Raw genomic sequence first — 26,560 nt, forward strand, 5'->3', positions numbered from 1 at the left:
CAATAATGCTGAAGAAGCTGAAGTTGAATGATTCTATGAAGACCTACAAGACCTTCTAGAACTAACACTCAAAAAAGATGTCCTTTTCATCATAGTGGACTGAAATTTAAAAGTAGGAAGTCAAAAATACCTGGAGTAACAAGAAAATTTGGCCTTGGAGTACAAAATGAAGCAGGCCAAAGGCTAACAGAGTTTTGCCAAGAGAATACACTAGTCATAGCAAGCACCCTCTTTCAGCAACACAAGAGAGGACTCTACACATGGACATCATCAGATGGTCAACACTGAAATCATATTGATTATGTTCTTTGCAGGCAAAGATGGAGAAGCTCCACACCATCAGCAAAAATAAGACCAGGAGTTGACTGTGACATGAACTCCTTATTGCAAATTCAGACTGAAATTAAAGAAAGTATGGAAAACCACTAGACAATTCAGGTATGATCTAAATCAAATATCGTACAATTACACAGTGGAAATGACAAATAGATCAAGGGATTAGATCTGATAGACAGACTCTCTGACGAACTATGGACAGAGTTTCATGACATTCTATAGGAGGCAGTGATCAAGACCATCCTCAAGGAAAAGAAATGCAAAAAAGCAAAATGGTTGTCTGAGGAGGCTTTATAAATAGCTGAGAAAAGAAAGAAGCTAAAGGCAAAGGAGAAAAGGAAAGATATAAGCATCTGAAGGCAGAGTTCCAAAGAATAGTAAGACGATACAAGAAAACCTTCCTCAGTGATCAATGTAAAGAAATAGAGGAAAACAGTAGAATGGGAAAGACTAGAGATCTCTTCAAGAAAATTAGAGGTACCAAGGGAACATTTCATGCAAAGATGGGCACAATAAAGGCCAGAAATGGTATGGACCTAATAGAAGCAGAAGATATTAAGAAGAGGTGGCAAGAATACACAGAAGAACTACACAAAAAGAGATCTTCATGACACAGATAGCCATGATGGTGTGATCACTCACCTAGAGTCAGACATCCTGGAATGTGAAGTAAAGTGGGCCTTAGAAAGCATCACTATGAACTAAAGTAGTGGAGGTAATGGAATTCCAGTTGAGCTATTTCAAATCCTAAAAGATGATGCTGTGAAAATGCTGCACTCAATATGCCTGCAAATTTGGAAAACTCAACAATGGCCACAGGACTGGAAAAGGTTAGTTTTCACTCAAATCACAAAGAAAGGCAGTGGCAGAGAATGCTCAAACTACTACACAATTGCACTCATCTCACATGCTAACAAAGCAATGCTCAAAATTCTCCAAGCTGGGCTTCAACAATATGTGAACCCTGAACTTCCAAACGTTCAAGCTGGATTTACAAAAGGCAGAGGAACAGAGATCAAAGAGCCAACATCCGTTGGATCATTGAGAAAGTAAGAGAGTTCCAGAAAAACATCTACTTCTATTTTATTGCCTATGCCAAAGCCTTTGACTTTGTGGATCACAACAAACTGTGGAAAATTCTGAAAGAGATGGGAATACCAAACCACCTTACCTGCCTCCTGAAAAATCTGTATGCAGGTCAGGAAGCAACAGTTAGACCTGGACATGGAACAACAGACTGGTTCCAAATCAGGAAAGGAGTACATCAAGGCTATATATTGTCATCCTGCTTATTTAACTTATAGGCAGTGTATATCATGAGAAACACCAGGCTGGGTGAAGCCCAAGCTGGAATCAAGATTGCTGGGAGAAATAACAATAACCTCATATATGCAGATGACACCACCCTTATGGCAGAAAGCAGAAAAGAACTAAAGAGTCTCTTGATGAAAGTGAAAGAGGAGAGTGAAAAAGTTGGGTTAAAACTCAACATTCAGAAAACTAATATCATGGCATCTGGTTCCATCACTTCATGGCAAATAGATCGGGAAACAGTAGAAACAGTGGCAGACTTTATTTTGGGGGGCTCCAAAATCACTGCAGATGGTGATTGCAGCCATGAAATTAAAAGAGGCTTGCTCCTTGGAAGAAAAGCTATGACCACACTAGACAGCATATTAAAAAGCAGAGACATTACTTTGCCAACAAAGGTCTGTCTGGTCAAGGCTATGGTTTTCCCAGTGGTCATGTATGGATGTGAGAGTTGGACTGTGAAGAAAGCTGAACATTGAAAAATTGATGCTTTTGGAACTGTGATGTTGGAGAAGACTCTTGAGAGTCCCTTGGACTGCAAGGAGATCCAACCAGTCCATCCTAAAGGAGATCAGTCCTGGGTGTTCATTGGAAGGACTGATGCTGAAGCTGAAACTCCAATACTTTGGCCAACTCATGTGAAGAGTTGACTCATTGGAAAAGACCCTAGTGCTGGGAGGGATTGGGGGCAGGAGGAGAAGGGGATGACAGAGGATGTGATGGTTGGATGGCATCACTGATTCGATCAACATGATTTTGAGTAAGCTCCAGGAGTTGGTGATGGACAGGGAAGCCTGGCATGCTGCAGTCCATGGGGTCACAAAGACATGGTCACAACTGAGCAACTGAACTGAACTGATACAGAAATATATGTACACAAATACACACATAGATGTACATATATAAAGGATTGATATATGATTTTTATCTACCACTAGCTCATTGTTATGTAATTGATAAATAAATTCTGAGATGCTTTAAGTTCTTCAAGGGCAGGCATTTCGTGAAATATCCTCACTGATGTATCTATATCACTTAGTACCATAACTGATGTCTAAGAGTAATTCAACAAGTATTATAAAACAGAAGAACAAAACATATCATCAAGATCTTCTATTAGTAGTTCGATTTATCTCAGCAAAACCAAGAAGTATATGTGATATGAAAACATTTCAAAAATCTAGTTTAGTAGCATTTCAAAAATCTAGAGTAGTAACATTACTGGTCTCAATTATTCACATCCTTTTGTCTACACACCAATCATGGCTTCATTCTGTGCAGAATATACTTTTCTTAATTATAAAAGAAACAATTTATCATGAAGACACAACAATTACAAATGAATACTTGCCTAATATCAGACTCCAAAAATATCTAAAGCAATGAGATAATTTTAAGTGGAATAAACAATTTCACAATCAGAGAAAGATATTTTAAAACCCTACTATAAGCGATTGTTAAAACAACCAGACCAAAACCATAAATGCAACATATCTGCACAACACTGTCAATCTCCTTGATTTAATTGATGTATGTAGAAGATTACATTCAACTTCAGGCAAATGCACATTATTTTCAATTGTTTATAGTATATTTGCCAAAATAGACCATTTACTAAGCCAGAAAAAAATATTAATACATTGAAATAGATTGAAATATAGAGAATATATTATCTGTCCATAGTGGAACTAAATTATAAATTGATTGAAATATGCTAGCTAGGTCAGCCTCGACATTTTAAACTAAAATCATTGTAAGTAAGTTATGCATCAAAAAATTCATGATAATTAGAAATATTTCTAACTGAATGATAACACAAAACAATTTCTCTGGGATGCAGCTAAAACTGTTCATAGACGGGAACATAATTTTACATTCTTACATTAGAAGAAAACATATATCTAAAACTAGTGGATTCAGTTTTCACATTTCGTAGACCAAGTGAAAAAAGAAAAGAAAAGTAAACCCAAGTGAGGCCAATATAAATAAAAGATACTGAAATTAGATAATAACTTCTTGAAAAAATTAGAATAAGGACAGAGTAAAAAATTTAACAAATCCAAAAATTGGCTCTTTGAAATGCTCAACTAAAATGACCAACTCCTAACTAACTTGATTAAACAAGAGAAAAACTGAGAAGAGAGAGAAAGAAAAGGTAAAAGGAAGAAAAGAAAAGGGGAGAGAAGGAATGGGAGAGAACACATAAACATAAATCACAATATCAGGAATTAAAGTGAGCTTATTAAATACAGATCTCAGAGGTTTTAAAAGTATATTGAGTAAGGAAGATCATGAGCAACTTTAAGCTGATAAATATGGCAAAATAAATTTTATCAAAATTCATGTAAGATGTGGCAAAATCAGGCTAGTTTTATGGGTATTAAATAAATTGAATTCAGAATCAGAAACTTTTCCAAAAAGAGTTCTCCAAGCTCATGTAATTTCATTGTTGGGTTACATCAGACTAAGAGAAAATAATAATAATTATATGCAAGTATTTTATCAAAAAAAGAAAGAAAAGAAAAGGAAGGAGATGGCATGACCCTAATACCAAACCTTGGCAAAGACATACCAGAGATAAAATTAGAATGAATATTCTTCAGATACACATTAAAAAATTCTTCAGATATAGAAAGCAATATGCAAAATTATGTTCAGTGGATCAGAACTCAGTGTTATACAAGAAGCTTTGTTTCTCTCTTATGTCATATATTGCTATAATAGAAACTTTCCAAGTTAATAATTATTAATCTCTCTTTCTGAGGGTTGACCAAACTCTCTAGTCATTATCTGGTATCTTATACGGCTGCCATCAGTTTTTGACTGGTGACTGCAGTCGTCCAAGGGCTGTCCAGAGCATCCACCCAGTACCAGTTGTCCTCTGGGACTGTTGACTAAAACACCTGCACAATATCTCCATTGGATCGTGCTTCTCACAATACAGAAACTGGGGTTCAGGTGAGGGGCTCCAAGAGCAAACGTTCCATGATGGAGTATGCAGAACCCATGAAGCCAAAGGCTGTGGCTTTAAAGAATAGTGTCTTTCCAACATACTGTACTCTTCAGTGAAGTCACAGGTCTCAAACAGATTCAAAAGGTGAAAGAAATAGACCCTCTTTCTTAATGGTGGAGTAGCAGAGTAACTTGGTAAATCAGCATGATGGGTAGGAGACACTGTTCCAACCATCTTGGGAAAATATAGTCTGCCATAGTTTTGTGGTTCAGTTGGTAAAGTCCCAGCCTGCAGTGTGGGAGCCCTGGGTTCAATCCCTGGGTTGGGAAGATCTCCTGGAGAAGGGAAAGGCTACCCTTTATTCTGGTCTGGAGAATCCCAAGGACTACAGTCCATGGGGTCGCAAAGAGTCAGACATGAATGAGCGATTTTTACTTTCATAGTTTACTCTGTGGGCACAAAAATCACATTCTTCTCATGTGCTAAATACACTCACCTTCTGCCCCTAAGAATTCTAGATTTCATCTTATCATACTATAACCTCAAAGCCTAGTATCTCATCATTTAAGTCAAGTCCACATGCAGATAAGTTCCCCAAGAGTGGTTGATCATGTGTAGTTCTCCATGTATAGTTTCTTTTGATACCAAGACCTGCTAACTAAAGAGAAAAAGCATACACCCTACTCTATGCCTTCAGTATAAAATGGTGACAAAATGATAACCACAGGCACTTCTGTTTAGAAAGGGGGAAATCAGAGGTGCCTAGTTTTTACCTTCTAAAGCAAATCTGAAATCCAGGTGGACGTATGACTACTTGCTCAATTTAACAGCAGCTTTGCTGTATTGACTATGCCAAAGCCTTTGACTCTGTGGATTACACTGAACTGTGGAAAATTCTGAAAAATATGGGAATACCAGACCACCTGACCTGCCACTTGAGAAACCTGTATGCAGGTCAGGAAGCAACAGTTAGAACTGAACAAGGAGAAATTAGATGAGGAAACAGTGTAAACAGTGGCTGACTTTATTTTTGGGGGCTCCAAAATCACTGCAGATGGTGACTGCAGCCATGAAATTAAAAGGTACTCCTTGGAAGGAAAGTTGTGACCAACATAGACAGCATATTAAAAAGCAGAGACATTACTTTGTCAACAAAGGTCCGTCTAGTAAAAGCTATGGCTTTTCCAGTAGTTATGTACGGATGTGAGAGTTGGGCTATAAAGAAAGCTGAGCGCAAAAAAAAAAAAAGAAAAGAAAAGAAAGCTGAGCGAAGAAGAATTGATGCTTTTGAACTGTGGTGTTGGAGAAGACTCTTGAGGGTCCCTTGGACTGCAAGGAGATCCAACCAGTCCATCCTAAAGGAAATTAGTCCTGGGTGTTCATTGGAAGGACTGATGTTGAAGCTGAACCTCCAATATTTTGGCCACCTGATGCGAAGAGCTGACACATTTGAAATGACCCTGATGTTAGGAAAGATTGAAGGCAGGAGGAGAAGGGGACGACAGAGGATGAAATGGTTAGATGGCATCACCGACTCAATGGACATGAGTTTGGGTAAACTCTGGGAGTTAGTGATGGACAGGGAGGCCTGGCATGCTGCGGTTCATGGGGTCAGGAAGAGTTGGACACGAACTGAACTGAACTGAACTGAACTGCTTCTTCATGGCTCATTACTCCACCCACTGGGCTCTTAGCTCTGCTCTCTGAGTCATCCTTTTTCTCAATTAAAAATGAGCTATGGGGAGGGAGAGGGGTGGGAGGGGGATCAGGATGGGGAACACATGTAAATCCATGGTTGATTCATGTCAATGTATGGCAAAAACCACTACAATATTGTAAAGTAATTAGCCTCCAACTAATAAAAATAAATGGAAAAGAAAATGAGCTAAACTGTTCCATCTCCCTAGAAAATGAGCTGAAATGCAAATCAGATTGTAAAATGATACCCATACAAAACAAAGAATCTTACTGGTGTTATAGTTGAATTCTGTGACCCCCAAATCCATATGTTGGAATACTAATGCCCAGTACTGGAGAATGTCACCTTATTTGGAAATAGACTCATTGTAATTAGTTAAGACAAGGTCACATTTTAAGTGATTTTTTTTGTTATCTTGCATTACAGTTTATTAGGACTTCCCTGTAGCTCAAATGGTAAAAAATCTGCCTGTGATGCAGGAGTCCAGAGTTCAATCCCTGGGTCAGGAAGATCCTCTGGAGAAGGGAATGGCAATCCACTCCAGTATTCTTGCCTGGAGAATTCCATGGACAGAGAAGCCTGGCAGGCTACAGTTCTGGGGTCGCAAAGAGTCGGACATGACTGAGTGACTAACAAACACACACACACAGTTTATTACAGGATATTGAACATAGTTCCTTGTGCAACAATAGCACCTTGTTGTTTATGCATTCTACATATAATAGTTTGTATCTGCTAGTTGGAAACTCCCAATCCAAGCTTCCCCCACCTGCTTTCACTCTTTAGAACCACTATTCTGTTCTTTATGTTGAGGTCACATAGCTTAGGAAGAATGACTAGTGTCCACTAGGACTAGTGTCTTTGTAAAAAGATGAAATTTGGAGATAGTCACCCACAGTGACAACACTATGTGAATTTGGAGGAAAGGATCTGGGTGATGTATCTACAAGCCAGGGATTTCCAGCAAACCACCAGAAGGTAGGAGAAGTATGGATCATATTTTTCCCACATACCCCCAGGAGGAATCAAACTTGCCAACACCTCCGTGAATAGACTACTAGCCTCCAGAATTGTAAGACAATAAATTTCCATTGTTTAAGCTACCCGGTTTTTGTTACTGCATTATGGCAGGTCTAACAAACTAATGGATCTGGAATCAAGCTTTAGTAGTAATTTTCAGAACACAGGCATTCAAGAGTCTCAGAAAAAACAGAGATGGCCAAAGACACCTCACCCGATGCCCCAGGTCCTTCCTTCTCCTGTCAGATATTCTCTGTCCCAGATTAATTGATGAGATCCCAAAGTGAAGTTTTACAGGTTATTATCTCATACAACAGGGAGCATTTAAGTTATGAAATCTCTCCATTTTATAGTGCAAGCAAAGAGCATATGTGACATTCTTCAAAAAGCATGACTCTGAGTCTGAATTTATTGGCCATAAGTAATCCTTGCTTGAGGACATTCTAAGGAATCTTTCTCTTAGAAATTCATGCTAAGTTGCTCAGTCATGTCCAGCTCTTTTGTGACCCCATGGACTATAGCCTGCCAGGCTGTTCTGTCCATGGGATTCTCCAGGCAAGAATATAGGAGCAGGTTACCATGACCTCCTTCTGGGGATCTTCCCAACACAGGGACTGAACCCATGTTTCCTATGGTTCCTGTATTGCAGACAGATTCTTTACTGCTGAGCCACTGGGGAAGCCCCTCTTAGAAAATATTATTAGTCAATTACCTTAAGGTCCAACTGGTCAGGGCTATTGGCTTAAAAGTCAACATTCAGAAAATTAAGATCATGGCATCTGGTCCCATCACTTCATGACAAATAGATGGGAAAACAATGGAAACAATGAGAGACTTTATTTTCTTGGGCTCCAAAATCATTCCAGATGGTGACTGCAGCCGTGAAATTAAAAGACACGATCATTAGAAGAAAAGCTATGACCAACCTAGGCAGCATATTAAAAAGCAGAGATATTACTTTGTCAACAGAGGTCTGTCTGGCTTTTCCAGTAGTCATGGATGTGAGATGTGAGAGCTGGACTATAAAGAAAGCTGAGCACTGAAGAATTGATGCTTTTGGACTGTGTTGTTGGAGAAGACTCTTGAGAGGCCCTTGGACTGCAAGGCGATCCAACAAGTCCGTCCTAAAGGAAATCAGTCCTGAATATTCATTGGAAGGACTGATGCTGAAGCTGAAACTCCAATCCTTTGGTTGCCTGATGTGAAGAACGGACCCATTGGAAAAGACCCTGATGCTGGGAAAGATTGAAGGCAGGAGGAGAAGGGGATGACAGAAGATGAGATGGTTGGATGGCATCACCGACTCGATGGCCATGAGTTTGAGCAAGCTCTGGGAGTTAGGGATGGACAGGGAAGCCTGGCGTCCTGCAGTCTATGGGCTCTCAAAGAATCAGACATGACTGAGCAACTTAACTGACTTAGACTGGATCACCTCCCTTTCTTCCCTTAAAGGTGACCCCCAATAAAGAAAGTGAATGCATGCAAAGCCCTCTGCCTTCTCTAGTTCCTCCTCAGGAAGTGGCCCTTGTTGGCAGCTGTTTTCTCATTTGGCTTCCTGTCAGTAAAATGTGGGGTCCCTGGGGTTTCTTCTCATTTTAAATTACTCTTTGTCCTTTTCATTCCAAGCAGGCGGTGCTTCAACCACTACAGTTCTATTAAATTGTTGATTGGTTTCTATGCATCTTAATGGTCCTTGCTTGATTAGACAGGGGCACACACACAAACAGACCTCACCTTGGAGACAAATCTCTTTATACCTTAGGCTGCAATGGATGGTACTTTCAGACAATGCTCTGAAGATGCTGAAAAGCATTTTTGTCTTATTTGAAAAGAGTCTACAAAATACAGCTTTAAGATTCTTAGAAGTCATATTTCCTAAGAGAGTTTTAAGAGCCACCCTTAAATATCTTAGAATACACCGGCTATGTGGTCTCAACAGAGTATGTCAGAGAGGCATCTTGTGATTGCATTTTACTGGCAACATCCTGTTTTAAATAATTGTTCTCACCTTGTGAGCTTTCTTAGGAGGTACAGGGGGGATGAGAAACAATGTTATTTTTTAAATTCTCTAGTCCCAACTTCTTTATATTTTATACAAATTATAACTTAAAATGAACAGTTTCTTTAGTTCCCTTCTCTACTTACTCTTACACAGGAAGGTAGAAATTACCAGTTGGCACTTACAACATTATGCCCGGAAACCTCTTTAGCCAGATTGGCAATATTGTTTGGTGAAATTTTCATTGTCTGTATCATTTTAGGGACAGTTTTCCAAAATATTTCATCCACTTCTTACAGGTGTCACTCTTTCTCCAGCTTTCAAAAACAATTTCCTCCTTGCCTTCTAATTTCCAGTAACAGTCACCTTGAGTCCCTTCCAGTTTTCAGTCTCCTCAAGATGTTTTGAGACTCTGACCACTTTTCAGTCTCAAAGCCAAGGCCACATGTTTTATGTATAGCAGAATCTCTGCCCAGGAACCAGTTTCTAATGCAGGTACCTGTTCCTGCTTAAAAGCCAAACATAAATTTAGAAGAAACCAATAACCACTTTTTAAGCTCACAACTTTGGTGAGAATTCAGGAAGGGTTTGGTAGTGACCTCTCATTTCCGTTCCATGGTTTCCTGAACTTCAGTTCGGGTGACTTGTGGCAGAAAAACTATACAGCTATGCTTTAAAATAATAAATGCATATATATTTTACCCAAAATTTCCTGGAAGTCTCTTTTTCAATATATCTGTTTACTAAAAAATCTTTAAAAAGTTATTTAGGCAATCAACTGCACAAAATTAATGTTGGTTGAACAAATTATCTTAGCTCCACAATATAGAATATTATGCAGCTATTATGTACCATAGAATGGGAATTGTGCCAGTCATCCTGGAGAGATTTTCATAAGATAATATTGACAGACAGAAAAAAATAATATTCAGAGAACTACACTGAATGCCATTTAATTTTTTCCCAGCACACTACAAAGACTATCATATCTATACAGATTTATTTGTTATATGAATATGGAACAGAAGACAGATGCTAGAGTGTTGACTTGGGTAAGAAGGGAGGTTATTTCATGAGTGGTGGGAAAGACTAGAGATGGTAAGACACGCAAAAAAGATAAACTAAAAATAAAAAACATAATGCCCTAAACATGCAACCATATAGGCTGTATATATTATATAGTCACATGTAGAACTGCATGTATTTAAACACAACAAAATTAGAAAATTACCTATATTTACATTCCTGTATGTCATTACTTATTGTTAAGAAAAATATCCAGGTAACATATTTATTTCTAAGAAAATTCCCTGATACACAGACATTTGTGTGTATATATATGTAAATGCTTTTATACACTTACATGAGCATAGAGAAATATGTGCAGGATTTCTGGCAAGAAGGCAATAGAATTGAGGAGGAGATAGGTTGAAAGTTTATATATAAATATGTTATTGTTTCACTTGCCACACATACATATATAATAATACAAGACATCCACAAAGTCATTTAAAAAGGGAAATAAGTTGATACATATTGCTGAAATTTTATAAATAAGTACTCAAGTTTCCTCTACTATGAGATCAAAATTGTTAATATTTGAGCTTGTGTCTTCCCAAACACATGCATGCGTGTGTGCACTCACACGCGCGTGCACACACACACACACACACACACATTTACTGTGACCCTTTGATTAGTTCATAATATTTAGATGTTATGGCCAGGAAGAACACTTAGCCTCTGCCTGCTGTGATTAGATGGATTGATAGATAGATCCTTTTTCTCAAAGATGTTTTGTTACTTCTCTTAATACCAGACTAACAGGAATGAGCAATGTCTCACTTTAAAGATAGGTTGAAATTTTTAAAATAGTCAGAAGTGGATAGCACTTAGATATGATTTAGTTGATAGAAAAATCATGATCATCTCTTTAACCTTAGAACAGATGCAAATATTGGCCAGTACTTTACAATTAAATTTGGTATACAATTCCACAAATTTGAGAGTAATTCTTTTCCTCCAACATATTAAATTTGGGAATAAATCTGTGAGAATGAGTTTTAGTAGAGTGAATTTTTTTTTTCCCTTGATGACCAAAACTATGCTTATAAAATTTGTACAAAGGATCATTTTCAACATGTCCATACCAATGGTTATACAAATCAATGAACATTCATTGTCAAGCCTATCAGTTTATTGAATACCTAGATGTGCTTGGCACCATGACGGATTCAAAATATATAAATATTAGTGAGACATAAGGCTTGTTTTTGTGTAATATCCTTTTTTATCCTCAAAACACCCCTATGAAATAGGAAATGCATTTTTTGTTTTTTGGTTAACCTAATACAATAAGGCAACTGTGTCTAGACACATTAGTAATCTAAGTGAAGAGCTTAAAATCCTGCATCTCACCTTGTAAACTGCAGAACTTGATACGAATCCTATTGTTCTCTCAACATGTACTTTATTTCTATTATTACAAAAGTTGACATTCTTTAACATCCATTCAGCTGTAATTATCAACTGGGTTTCCATATTTCAGAAAGTACTCAGGATTCCCAGGCAATGGCAACAATAGCGACAAAGCCACTAAACTATTTGTAGTATAGGAATATATGGTAGATCTTCCTGTGATGATGAAAATATTCTATATCTAAACTGTCAAGCACATATCCACTAGTCACATAGGGATAATGAACACTGGAAATATAGCGCATTCACTTGAGGAAATAAAATGTTAATTGCATTTAATTTTAATTATTTTATATGCATTTTTTTAAATTGTCATATGTGGCTAGAAGATGCCGTGATGGCAGCAGAGCCAGAGCACCACTTTTACTTAAAGGATCATAGCAGAGGGGAAATCACATAATTTTTACCAAACAACTGGATAAGTCATGAAATTGACTAAGCACATTGAATTAATGTTTAACTTTAAAAGCAGAACTGCTAACCAAGTTCTCATTTGCTGCTGCTTGAAATAGTCCCCAGATCCCTGAGGACTCTCCTTTGATTGTTGGGAACTTGGATTGAAATGCTGGAGAAAATTTGAAATAAATGAGAATTAGAATTTTTATTTATAAATTTTAATCTCTGATACTCAACAATTAATAGAAAATAGCAAGTACAATCATAAATCATAGAACTAAAGGTTAATTGGGTCAAAATAAGTAGGGCCAGAGAAATTTACCCACTATCTAGTTCAGTGACTTATGTTTGGAAGTAGAATGTCAAACTCAGAGAAGTTATTGACTTCCTCATGTCTAAATAGCTAGTAAGTTGCAAAGTTGAAAGGTCAGGTTGAGAGGTCAGGGCTCCAAGATTTTGGGTCAGAATGTTTTAGATTATCCCCAGCACTTTACTGACATTAAGCCATGTCACACCCAGTTAAGCTTCTTGTCAACCTTTCTTTCAAAAAAAGAAAAGGCATTTTCTTCTGTCATTTTTCCCTTATATATTGTGGCAGGTAAGCAGAGCAATGGGGAACATTTAAAATGTAGAACAGATGAATTCAGTAAAGTTGCAGGATGCAAAAGCAGCATAGAAAAACCAGCTCCATTTCTATACACGAACAAAAAGCTACCCTAAAAAGAAATTAGGAAACCAATCCCATTTACAATAGTATCAAAAGAATGAAACACTTAGGAACAAACTTAACCAAAGAAGTATGGGTCTGTACACTGAGAATTATAAAACACTGTTGAAAGAAACTGTAAGAACAGACTTATGGACATGGGGAGACGGGAGAGGGTGAGATGTAGGTACAGAGTAACATGGAAACTTACATTACCATATGTAAAATAGACAGCCAATGGGAATCTGCTGTATGTCCCAGGAAACTCAAAAAGGAGCTCTGTATCAATCTAGAAGGGTGGGAAAGGGAAGGAGACAGGAGGGAGCTTTAAGAGGGAGGGGATGTATGTATACCTATGACTGATTCATGTTGAGGTTTGATAGAAAACAACAAAATTCTGTAAGCACTTATCCTTCAATTAAAAAAAAATAAAATTTTTTTAAAGAAGAAAAACTGAAGACAAATAAATGGAAAGACATCTGTGCTCATGGACAAGAAGAATAAATATTGTTGAAATGCCCATGCTACTGGAATTAGTCTATAGATTTAATGCAATCCCTATAAAAATCCCAATAACATTTTCATAGAAATAGAAAAAGCAACAACATAAAATTCATATGGAACCAGAAAAGACCCCAAATAGTCAATCATATTTGATGAAAAACAATGCTGATGGTATCATATTTCCTGACTTCAAAATACATTACAAAGATACGGTAAATAAAACTTTATAGTGCTGGTCTGGACAGACATATAGACCAATGGAACAGAATAGAGATCCAAGAAATAACTCACACATATATGGTCAACTGATCTTTAACAAGGGTATGGAGAATATGCAATGCAGAAAGGATAGTCTCTTCACAATAAAGGGTGTTAAAAACTGGATACTTACATGCAGAAGATTAAATTTGATGTTTATTTCACATCATATGCAAAAAACAAGTCCAAATGGATTAAAGATTTAAATGTAAGATCTGAATCCATACAACTCCTGACCTTTGTGTTGGCAGTGATTTCTCAGATATGGCAGACCAGAAACTTATGGAAACAGAGTCGAGTGGGGATGGGAGAGGGGGAAAAGGGGAGCTGATGATCAACGAGCAAAAGTTTCAGTTAAGCAAGATGAAGGAGCTCTAGAGGTTTGCTCTGCAACGTTGTGTCTCTAGTCAGCAATGGTGTACTGCCCACTTAAAAATTTAAGATGGTTAAGTGTTCTTACCAGAACAAAAAATAGATAAATAAAATGTGAAAGAAAAGTGATATTTTATTTTATTTTTGTGGCACCACAGAGCTTGCAGGATCTTAGTTCCCCCACCAGAGATCGAAACCAGGTCCCCTGCAGTGGAAGCATGCAGTCCTAACCACTGGACAGCTAGAGAATTCCCCAGAAAAGTGACATTTTAAATGTACTCCCAGACACAGGGAAGAAAAATAACTGGTGTATTTAGCTCACCCAACCCATAGAGAGGAAACTCCCTGTTTCCATTTATAACTGTGGGAAGTTTAGAAGCCTAGTTAGGACTCAGAGAAGACTTGCAACAATTTTATTGCAAATAGATTTTATGGCATCTCTGCAGACCCATTATGAAATAGAAGTGATCATTAACAGATGTGATTTAACTAATTTGGAAACAGGCATGAAATCATTTACGTTGTTCACATCGATTAGCAAGAGTCTCAGGGGCATTGCCTTGGATTTCTGAGTAAATAAGGCTTCTTAGAATGACCAATATAGCTGCTCCAGGAATTCAGGACATAAAGTGAAGGACATATTCCATCAAAGCTAGCTATGTTTTTAAAAATAAGACTGTCATCCCCACAGATGTCCATAATGTTAATCTCATGAGAAAGAGATTAACAAATCTGTGCCCCTATGCTTTATCCCCCTTTGAAATATAAAAGTGTGCTGTGACATAAGAAAGCAGGGGATAGTATGGTCTAATGTTCACAGGCTGTTTATTCCTTTGACTTCTTTTACCTATCTCGGTATTGGTGTTTGTAGTCTATGGCCATTGTTGTCGTTCAGTTGCTAAGTCGTGGTCATTAGGATAAAATAAAATATTGTCCATTTCCCCATTCCCAAAACAGCTCTTTTAGCTGGCAAGCCAAAATGCCCAAAATTACTCACTGCTATCAGAGTTAACAAAGTGACAGTTTTGTCAAGTCATGCTCAAAAACATCAGCAATCTTAATAGATAATATTAGTAGTATCAGACTTTACTTATAACCCCAAGGATACAGGCAATAAAAACACTCAGGCAAAGCAGAGAGAGGCTGGAATAACAAGGTAGCTTCCCAGATCTGCCTTTCTGTATCAGGCCTGTACTCTCTGGTTTAGAATAAGAGATGGGATCTCCAAGTGAGGATTAAAGGTTATCCTCCAAGTGAAGAATATCTAAGTTATGAAGCATCTTCATTTTACACTCCAGAGAGTGGTGCCAGTTAGGAGACCTTCTCCAGGGAACTAAGTCTCATTGACTTTAAGTTTATTCACAAGTAGCAATCCTTTAACCAGGGGAGATCCTGCTAAGGGCTTTTATTAGATATAGACTCTCCCACCAAGCAAATATTGTTAGTCTTTTTAACTGAAGGTCTATTGACAAGGAGACTAGATGCCATCATCTGCATTTTTGTTTTTTTTTCTTTACTTACTCAAGTAAGTTCTGACCCCAAAGAAAGAGAATGGGTCACATGAAAGCTGTTTAACACCTTCTTTCTAGACACTAAGAACAACAAATTGCATTCAATAAGATAACTAGTATTTTTAAACAGATGTATATTTTATAATTGTAAAATTTTAGAATATATGTATTATATATACACACACATACAAGAATATATATTATATATAATATTATAGACTATTATATATACACACACAGAGAGATATATATGAACTTGAGCAACTCTGGTAGATAGTGTAGGACGGGGAATCCTAGCGTGCTATAGTCCATGGTGTCACAAAGAGTCGGACACGACTTAGCAACTGAACAACAACAATAATAAACACAGAAATACATATGTGTCTAACATCTAATATGTCTATACAAATACAGATGTGTCTAACATGCAGAGATTATGATTTGGTGGATCTCTGATGGGACTTGGTGCTCAGTCGCTCAGCTGTGTCCAATTCTGTGACCCCATGGACTGCAACACGCCGGGCTCTCCCGTCCTTCACCATCTCCCGGAGCTTGCTCAAACTCATGTCCATTGAGCTGGTGATGCCATCCAACCATCTCGTTGTCTGTTGTCCCCTTCTCCTACTGCCTTCAATCTTTCCCAGCATCAGGGTCTTTTCTAATCAATCAGCTCTTTGCATCAGGTGACCAAAGTATTGGAGCTTCAGCATCAGTCCTTCTAATGAATATTCAGGACTGATTTCCTTTAGGATTGACTGGTTTGATCTCCTTGCAGTCTGATGGGACTAGCTCTTTCTTTTTTTTCTACATGTTACCCACTGACAATTGAAATCTACCATAAAGCCTAGAGAGTAAGTCTTGACTCACCCATCTCCGGGTTCCCGGGTGTCTCAGTGGATAAAGAACCCGCCTGCCAATGCAGGAGACATAAGAGACACAGGTTCAATCCCTGAGTTGGGAAGATCCCTGGAAAAGGGCATAGGACCTCACTCCAGTATTCTTGTCTGGAGGATCCCCATGGACAGAGGTGTCTGGCAGGTTACAGTCCATGGGGTCACAAAGATTCAGACATGACTGAAGAGACTTAGGATGCACACGCACTCACACACCCATCTCTTGACTCCCAACTTGATTTTAATGTGTTTTCAGTTAACTAAAATTATCACTACAAGTCTTGTCCTGGCAGGCACTGTCTGGGGAAAATTATGTTAGTATAACGTGGTCGCTGATCCCAATGCTGTAAGTACATCACAAAATTTAAGCCTAAATCTGGAGATCTATATTTGGGGCCTTCTACAAGGACACCATTAGTATTATCTAGTGGGGCATTTACTGTGTTGCAGGTAAACTTAAAATGAAAACTACAAATCTAATCTAGAGTTTGAACCCACTGGATTTGAAAAAGTGTTCCAAGGATTACAGATATGTACTTAAAAAATGAACTTTATAAAGAACAATGGAAGAAACTCCTGAGGAGAGAAAATTCTTGTCAGCTCTTCATTCTGATTCAGCCAAAAGGCAGCCACAGTTTGATTAATTTTTATATTGGATGATTAACAGAATTTAAGTTATATCTAACTATATGCTCTGACTAAAGTACTTGCTATAGACAGGTATTATTTTAAGTACTATAATATATAATATGAGATATATATATATATATATATATATATATACACACACATATATACATATATACACACACACATATATTATCTCCTATAGTAGGGTTCCTCAGAGAACCAGAATCAATAAAATATATGCATGGATAAACACATAGATAGATTTTAAGGAGTTGGCTTATGCGATTATGTGGGTTGGCAACAGGACTGGAAATTCCAGCAGGAACCATCTAAAAATAGAATCCCTTCCTCTTTGGTGACCTCAGGTTTTTCTTTTAAGATCTTCAATTGATTGGATGAGTTTCACCTGCATTGTTAAAGGTAATCTGCTTCACTCAAAGTCTACTGATTTAAATGTTTTTCACATCTAAAGATATGCCTTCACAGCAACATCTATGCTGGTATTTGACCACTCAAATGGGCACCGTAGCCTAGCCAAGTTAACACATAAAAGTAGCCATTGCATGTATGCTCAGTCATGTCTGGCTCTGCGACCCCATGGACTGCAGCCCCCCTGCCCCCCAGGCTCCGCTGTCTATGGGATTTCCCAGGCAAGAATACTGCAGAGGGCTGCCACGTCCTACTCTAAGGGATCTTCCCTACCCAGGGTTTGAACCTGTGCTCCAGCACTGGCAGATGGATTCTTTCCCTCTGAGCTTATCTGGGAAGCAACCAAGTATTCACAAGGTATGATGGCTTCCTAACCTGGCATAAGCTGTCAAGGTGCTTCACAGATGAGATGGTACTGATTGAGTCTTAAATAACCAGAAGGAGCTCAACAGAGAGAGAGAAATGAAACCCACGTATTTTAGCTGAAGGGAACTGCTTCTGAGTCTGAAAGTGCTTGATGGTATGCTTTAGAAAGGTCAATATGTATTTCTATATACTAGCATACTGGGCATGTTTTGTGAGAAGAAAGTGGGAACAGAAAGGGAAATGAGGTTAAAAGGCAGAAGTCAGAATAAAGCATTTTAAGTGCCATGATGAATTTGTTAATTTTCTAACAGGAAAAGAAATGTCTATCGATGTCTCTTTAGAAAGGATGACTATTTGAAGGGGCAGCAGTAGCTTAGAAGACATGCAAGATTTACACGTCAGGAATATCATGGTTGCTGTCATGGGGAGTTTGTAACTGAGAGAGAGAGAGAGACCGGGTTTGGGGAGATGAATTAAGGAGCTATTGCAATATTCAAGATTTTTTTTTTTTAAACCACAGAAGAATCAGAATGGCTGCAAGATTTCTGCCATTGTGCCTAGATATACAACAGGTCTCCAAATGAAGATCAAGTTTGCATAATGAGCTGAAGGACTTTGGAGGAAAGAAAAAGGAATACAGGTCATATTGAGCCTGAGTGGCCTTTTAGAAACTCATGAAGCATCTCACAGAGAAAAGAAGGATTTACCTGGTGGTCTGGTGGTTAGGACTCCATACTACCACTGCTGGGGGCTCCGGGTTCAATCCCTGGTGCAGGAACTAAGATCTTAAACGCTTCATGATGTGACCAAATATTAAAGAACAGGTTTTTAATAAACAGGTTTGTAACTCAAGAGTGAAATCAAGGCAATAAATACAGTCTGTAAACATACGACACAAGTGATAGAAGGGAATTGGTTTTTAAAACCTTGCTTTATAATGCCACCAGAAAACAGAGAGTTAAATCCTGCAGAAATGAGTCAGGAACCGCTGAATTTACCATGGATGCACCAACTCTGCGTACCAATACTTCACAAGCTGCCACATCAGCTACGCTTTGTCTAGCAGGAGAATTAAGTCTTCAGTGACAGGAAAATAGGCTAATATAGTCAATTTCCCTTGGCTCATTTTAACCTTATTTGCTAACATATTTGCATTGTCTTTTTATCGAAATACCAGAACAGTTATCTGAAAGAGAAAAGAAAAAGAAAGTAATTTCTGGAGGTGGAGGGGGAGTACTAGCCATATAATCACAGAGTAAGAGGTTTAAAAAAAAAAGGTTTAAAAAAGGGTTTTAAAAAAAAGCTATCAGAATAAGAGAAATAGTAATGGTTATTAGAATATTCTGGGAGACCTTCATATTCCATGTTATGAAACATTCTATGTTGTATGAATGTTCTAAGCTCTTTATCTAGAGTAAATCATCTGCTCTTCACAGCATCCACATGCCACAATTAGTGTGTCCCTTCCCATTTCACAGATGAGGGTGATGAGGTTCATCCAATTATTAACTTATGGGGCAGGATGCTTTGTCATGATATTTAACTGCCTCCTGGAGAAGAAACATGGTTTCTGGGCTAATCCTACACCATCTCTTGATTAGCATTGGAGATGGTGAAATGGGAAAACATGTGAAGGAAGAAAGTATTAATTGAGTCCCAACTGGGCTATGTCCTTGCTGCATGACAGAATTAATTATTCCTTTGAGTCTCAAAGTTCTCATTTCTAAAATATACTGGAGTTTCTATGCTATGTAATGTAAGAAGCGGCATATGGTATTAATGTAGTGCTGCATGAACCTCCCTTCCTTCTCTTCTTAAAAAGGATCTCTGATCTGAGCTCCCTGGATATATTTTGTATACCCCATGAAATTACATATAATAATGTATGTCTGTATCTATTTCCATGTGTCTTACTAAAAGGACCATTCTTAGCCAAAATATTGTTTATTCATAAGATTACAAAGAGAAGGAAAGAAAATAAATACTACCCTAAAGTATTATACTAAAATTAATATATATGACACAGCACTCTGAAAATATTTTTTTCCTTTTCCATTATAGTTGATTATGAGATATTGAATATAGTTCCCTGTGCTGAAAATGTTTTAAAGAGGCAGAAGAAAACTCTTGAAATATTTTAATTTACTTTCATGGGAAATCATTTTAGATGTAAAATGTGTTACAGAGATAATGACATAATGGATTCTAACCTGTGGTTATTAATTTGGTAAAAATGTATATAAGTTTGTGTGTGTATGTGTCTGAATGAGAGAAAAAGAGAAAGAGAAAATGAGAGCCCCTCAGGAGTGTTTTCCAAGTTCTTAGACTCAAGGAAAAGTATTCAATTTTAGACCTAATTGGCAGGGTCCCATGCTATTCAGGGAGTTTTAAGCTCTGTGTTTGATTCTGTGCACGTATGAAGAAATATATGCAATTGTCATTTCTATTATAAATCAAAAGTAATAAAAATGGCCCAGTTTTATGGGAAATGAGTGCAGTGTGTGCTGTTTCTTTATGGCTTTTATGTTTCTAGCTGGCCAAAAGCACCCCTTATTTCATGCTCTACAGCTGTCAGCCTAGGAAGGGCTGGGGAGAAGAATGACAGAATAAATGGGCACTGCATCTGGCATTTGTGTCCTTTTGCTAGAAAAGGTGAAGCTGGGTTAAGATCTCTTCTTTGTGTGTGATGAAGAGCTCAGAATGAGGTCTTTTTGCAACAACAATACCCCAGACATCCTCTTCAGAGAAGAGCCATTTCTTCCTGGGAGGCTCTTCCCTGAGAGGATGCAAAAAGCATTGGAAGAACTAGCTGTCGAAAATGAGTCAGGTTTAAAAAAAATGGAAATGAACTAGGTAAAACTTTGACCAAATTGAGAGGACAGAGAGGCAAGGTTGAAAAGTTTCTCTGTTCATCTATCCACCTGTTTTCAGATTCAGAGCATCATTGAACAGTATTCTGAAGGTCCAAGAGGCTTGAGAATTCATCTAATTCAGAAGCTCACAAACTTAAGCTGTAATATTATTTTGCAAAATGTTTTTAAAGGGTTCCTTCTTCTTCTTCCCTCATGGAGTCTTATATTATTTCAAAAAATAAAAAACAGATAGGAATTAAAATTTTTGCATTGATTGAAAAAGAACATGGCATTCCAGGGGGGCATCCTCCATATTTGCCCCACTATCTGAGCCTCTAAGCCAACATTATAGACTCTTTTGTTTTTATGAATATAGATTTATTTGTATTTATTTTTTTGCCTTTTTTTTCCCACTTATTTTTATTAGTTGGAAGCTAATTACTTAACAATATTGTAGTGGTTTTTGAATATAGATTTAAAATCACTCATTTAGTCCAAGGTCTCTCAAGTTGCTTTTAAAGCCAATAAGGAAGCCAATAAGGAAGCCATGGTACGTATACACAATGGAATATTACTCAGCCATTAAAAAGAATTCATTTGAATCAGTTCTAATGAGATGGATGAAATTGGAGCCCATTGTACTATACAGAGTGAAGTAAGCCAGAAAGATAAAGACCAATACAGTATACTAACACATATATCTGGAATTTAAAAAGATGGTAATGATAACCCAATATTCAGAACAGAAAAAGAGACACAGATGTACAGAACAGACTTTGGGACTCTGTGGGAGAAGGCGAGGGTGGGATGTTCTGAGAGAACAGCATTGAAACAAGTGTACTATCAAGGGTGAAACAGATCACCAGCCCAGGTTGGATGCATGAGACAAGTGCTCAGGGCTGGTGCACTGGGAAGACCCAGAGGGATGGGATGGGGAGGGAGGCGGGAGGGGGGATCGGGATGGGGAACGCATGTAAATCCATGGCTGATTCATGTCAATGTATGGCAAAAACCACTACAATATTGTAAAGTAATTAGCCTCCAACTAATAAAAATAAATGAAAAAAGAAAATAAAGCCAATATGCTGATTGACAGAAGTCTACATTTCAGGATTCCCTTGCACAGCATTCCTGATTAAAGGCTTGTCATCCTCTATTTTAATACCACTAACAGCACAATATTTGATATCTTTTCATTACTATGAATTTTTAATCATCAGAAAGTTCTGACACTCAACTTAAGTCGTCATCCAAGTCACCAACTATAAATTCTCTCTACAGGAGAAAAATTTGCATGTTTGTTTTTCAAAAACTTGAAATCTTTTCAGTTTCAGAACTTTTTCTACGTGGCTGCTGGAACCATCTGCTTTAGCCGTGCTGCTCTGAATTATCTTTATTTCTACATATTTAAAAATATGTCATGTCATCAAGAAATACAGAAATACTGTCCTGTCAAAATTCATATAATTTTAAAGATGCTATCTGGAGCTATATCAATAATTAATTAAAATGTGAATAGTTGAAAAACTTCAATATATTTGAATACCTAACATTATATCTTACACTGATATTATTACACACTCTCACGTGTTTTTTCATTCACTTCTAATTGAATCCTGGGAGGACAGGTAATACCTACACTGGGCAAGTTTAAAAAAAAAAAAAAGCCTGTTCAAAGGAGGCAAGTCACTATAGAAGCAATTAATTAGAGTGTGACTTGTCTAGAGATAAAACCTTAACTAATGTCCCCCAGGTATATCAATTCTAGAGAAGTGAATACAAAACCCAGGGATTGAACCTGAGCCTCTGTGTCTCCTGCATTAGCAGGTGGATTCTTTACCACTAGTGCCAACTGGGAAGCCAATAAAAGAGCTGTTATTCACTAAATAACTATTATATTTTCACTGTAACATGAAGTATCAAAGAGGGTGTTAGGAGACACTGAATAAAAAGTTGTGAAAAACATACCCGTTGACCATTGGGGAGTTTCACTCTTACCAAGACAGCATGAGGAGCTGCATGGACCTGCTCTGCAACAAAACAGGTAAATTAAAAAATTAATAAGTCTCTGAAATTGATCCCCCAAACATACATCATGTGAAGAGATATTTAAGAAAATATAGATAATACGAGAAGTGAGAAACTGGCATGTGAATCATGACCCATTCACTCCCTCCCTTCCCCACTCAGTGGGATGGAAGCGATACTTTCCACCAGTACAGGCAAATTACGTAGCTACCTGTATCCCCCGGTCCCAGCTGGAGAGCAGTCAAGAATCCACCTGCCAATGCAGGAGAGACAGGAGATGTGGGTTCCATCCCTGGGTTAGGAAGATGCCCTGGAGAAGGAAATGGCAACCCGCTCCAGTATTCTTACCGGGAAATTCCATGGAGAGAGGAGCCTGGAGGGCTACAGTCATCCTTGGGTGACTGTGAGCTTAGTCAGTGCTGTAACCCCTCAGAAGCATCATCAGAGGCTTCACACCACAGGAGCAGAGTGGAGCGGAGACTTTTCTAAAATAACTCAGTTACTTATTAACATTTTTGTTTTGTTTAGTCACTAAGTTGTGACCAATTCTTGTGAGCCCACAGACTGTAGCCCCTTCGGCTCCTGTATCCACAGGATTTCCCAGGCAAGAATACTGGAGTGGGTTCTCATTTCCTCCTCCAGACGATCTTACCCATCCAGGGTTTGAACCTGTATCTCTTGCACTAGAAGGCAGATTCTTTACCACTGAGCCAACCAGGGAAACCCTACTAAACATCCACACCTGCAAATAATATAAACAAGCTCAGCCATATATACCTGTGTCTAGAGTTGCTACTGTATTGCCTAAAATATCCATTTTTAACAAAAATTAATGACACACAGAAAGAGAAACACACAAAACACATCTATACACACACACACAAAATAAAATAGGTAATGGAAACGGCCTGTGATAATAACTAGGTGTTAAATATATATACAACCTGCCTGACTTCAGACTATACTACAAAGCCACAGTCATCAAGACAGTATGGTACTGGCACAAAGACAGAAATATAGATCAATGGAACAGAATAGAAAGCCCAGAGATAAATCCACGGACCTATGGACACCTTATCTTTGACAAAGGAGGCAAGGATATACAATGGAAAAAAGACAACCTCTTTAACAAGTGGTGCTGGGAAAACTGGTCAACCACTTGTAAAAGAATGGAACTAGAACACTTTCTAACACCATACACAAAAGTAAACTCAAAATGGATTAAAGATCTAAATGTAAGACCAGAAACTATAAAACTCCTAGAGGAGAACATAGGCAAAACACTCTCCGACATAAATCACAGCAAGATCCTCTATGACCCACCTCCCAGAATATTGGAAATAAAAGCAAAACTAAACAAATGGGACCTAATGAAACTTAAAAGCTTTTGCACTACAAAGGAAACTATAAGTGAGGTGAAAAGACAGCCCTCAGATTGGGAGAAAATAATAGCAAATGAAGAAACAGACAAAGGATTAATCTCAAAAATATACAAGCAACTCCTGAAGCTCAATTCCAGAAAAATAAATGACCCAATCAAAAAATGGGCCAAAGAACTAAACAGACATTTCTCCAAAGAAGACATACAGATGGCTAACAAACACATGAAAAGATGCTCAACATCACTCATTATCAGAGAAATGCAAATCAAAACCACAATGAGGTACCATTACACGCCAGTCAGGATGGCTGCTATCCAAAAGTCTACAAGCAATAAATGCTGGAGAGGGTGTGGAGAAAAGGGAACCCTCTTACACTGTTGGTGGGAATGCAAACTAGTACAGCCACTATGGAAAACAGTGTGGAGATTTCTTAAAAAACTGGAAATAGAACTGCCATATGACCCAGCAATCCCACTTCTGGGCATACACACTGAGGAAACCAGATCTGAAAGAGACACGTGCACCCCAATGTTCATCGCAGCACTGTTTATAATAGCCAGGACATGGAAGCAACCTAGATGCCCATCAGCAGATGAATGGATAAGGTAGCTGTGGTACATATACACCATGGAATATTACTCAGCCATTAAAAAGAATTCATTTAAACCAGTCCTAATGAGATGGATGAAGCTGGAGCCCATTATACAGAGTGAAGTAAGCCAGAAAGATAAAGAACATTACAGCATACTAACACATATATATGGAATTTAGAAAGATGGTAACGATAACCCCATATGCAAAACAGAAAAAGAGGCACAGAAATACAGAACAGACTTTTGAACTCTGGGAGAATGTGAGGGTGGGATATTTCAAAAGAACAGCATGTATACTATCTATGGTGAAACAGATCACCAGCCCAGGTGGGATGCATGGGACAAGTGCTCGGACCTGGTGCACTGGGAAGACCCAGAGGAATCGGGTGGAGAGGGAGGTGGGAGGGGGGATCGGGATGGGGAATACGTGTAAATCTATGGCTGATTCATATCAATGTATGACCAAAAAAAAAATAATAATAAAAAAAAAGAAAAAAAAATAAAGCAAATTAGGCAATAAAGGTTTTTGAAAATTGTCAAAAAAAAAAAAAAAATAAAAGGAATGTTAAGAAACTTAAAAAAAAAAAATAGACAAAATTTTCAAAATAGCCAGTATAAATATATTAAGAACTTAAAGGAAACAATGATCAAAGAAGTAAGGAAGGGATGATGAGAGTGTTGAGAAAATATAGGTAGAAAATATAGATGAAAATAAATTTTTTTAAATTTGAATGAAGCTTCTAGAGTTGAAATGTATAGGATCTGAAATGAAAAATTTTCCACAACGGCTCAACAATAATAGATTTGAATACCAAGAGGAAGAATTGTTAACCTGAATATATGTATTAATGGAGAGTACATAATTTAAAGAACAGAAAAAATGATAAAGAAAAATAGAGCTTCAGAGAAATATGGGATGCCAGTAAGTGCACCAATAAATGCATAATAAACTGATGGAAAAAGATGAAACAGAGAAAGTATCAGGAAAAATATTTAGAGAAGTAGTGATGGAAAACCTTCTGAATTTATTGTAAAACATTAATCAACTTATTAAGGAAGCTCAATAAACTCTAACTATTGATAGAATAAACACAATTGTATACACAAAGGGGTTCATCATAATAAAAATACTGAGAGTCAAAGAGAAGGAAAGTTTTAAAAGCTACTAGAGAAAAAGGGCTCACTATTTAGAAGGTTGTGGAATAACATTGAAAGTGTTCAAAGGGGGAAAAAACTGTTAACAAAGAGAGTCGTATGTATAGTAGGGCTATTTTTCAAAAATGATGGCAAAAGACTTTTTCAAATAAAAATTGAGATTGAATCCTATTGGCTTATTTTTCTTTTGTTGCCTGTGCTTCTTTCAACTTCTTAGTCATTTAGTTGTGTTGGACTCTTTTCAACCCCATGGATTATACAGTCCATGGAATTCTCCAGGCCAGATTATGGAGTGGGTAGCCTTTCCCTTCTCCAGGGGATCTTGCCAACCCAGGAATCAAACCTAAGTCTCCCGCATTGCAGATGAATTCTTTACCAGCTGAGCCACCAAGGAAGCCTCAAATTATGTGAACTATCAAATATAACAAAGAATTGTTGGGTTGGTGACATATATAAAATTAATACAAATAATAATAGTACAACAAAAATATTGTGGGCACCCAGGCAACCTTTTCTTTGAGAAACTTCTCTTGACCCTTCAGAATGAGCTTATGGTCCAGTAAAACCCTGAGCTTACCTCTATGGTATCACTTACTGTGTTATATAGCTTCTGTCTTATTACAACTTTTGTTTTTACTTGAAAATACTTTTCCTTGTAAACTATTGATTGACAGAGAGAATTATGATCT

Source organism: Dama dama, chromosome 11 (genome assembly GCF_033118175.1).
Source record: "Dama dama isolate Ldn47 chromosome 11, ASM3311817v1, whole genome shotgun sequence".
NCBI classification, from domain to species: Eukaryota; Metazoa; Chordata; class Mammalia; order Artiodactyla; family Cervidae; genus Dama; species Dama dama.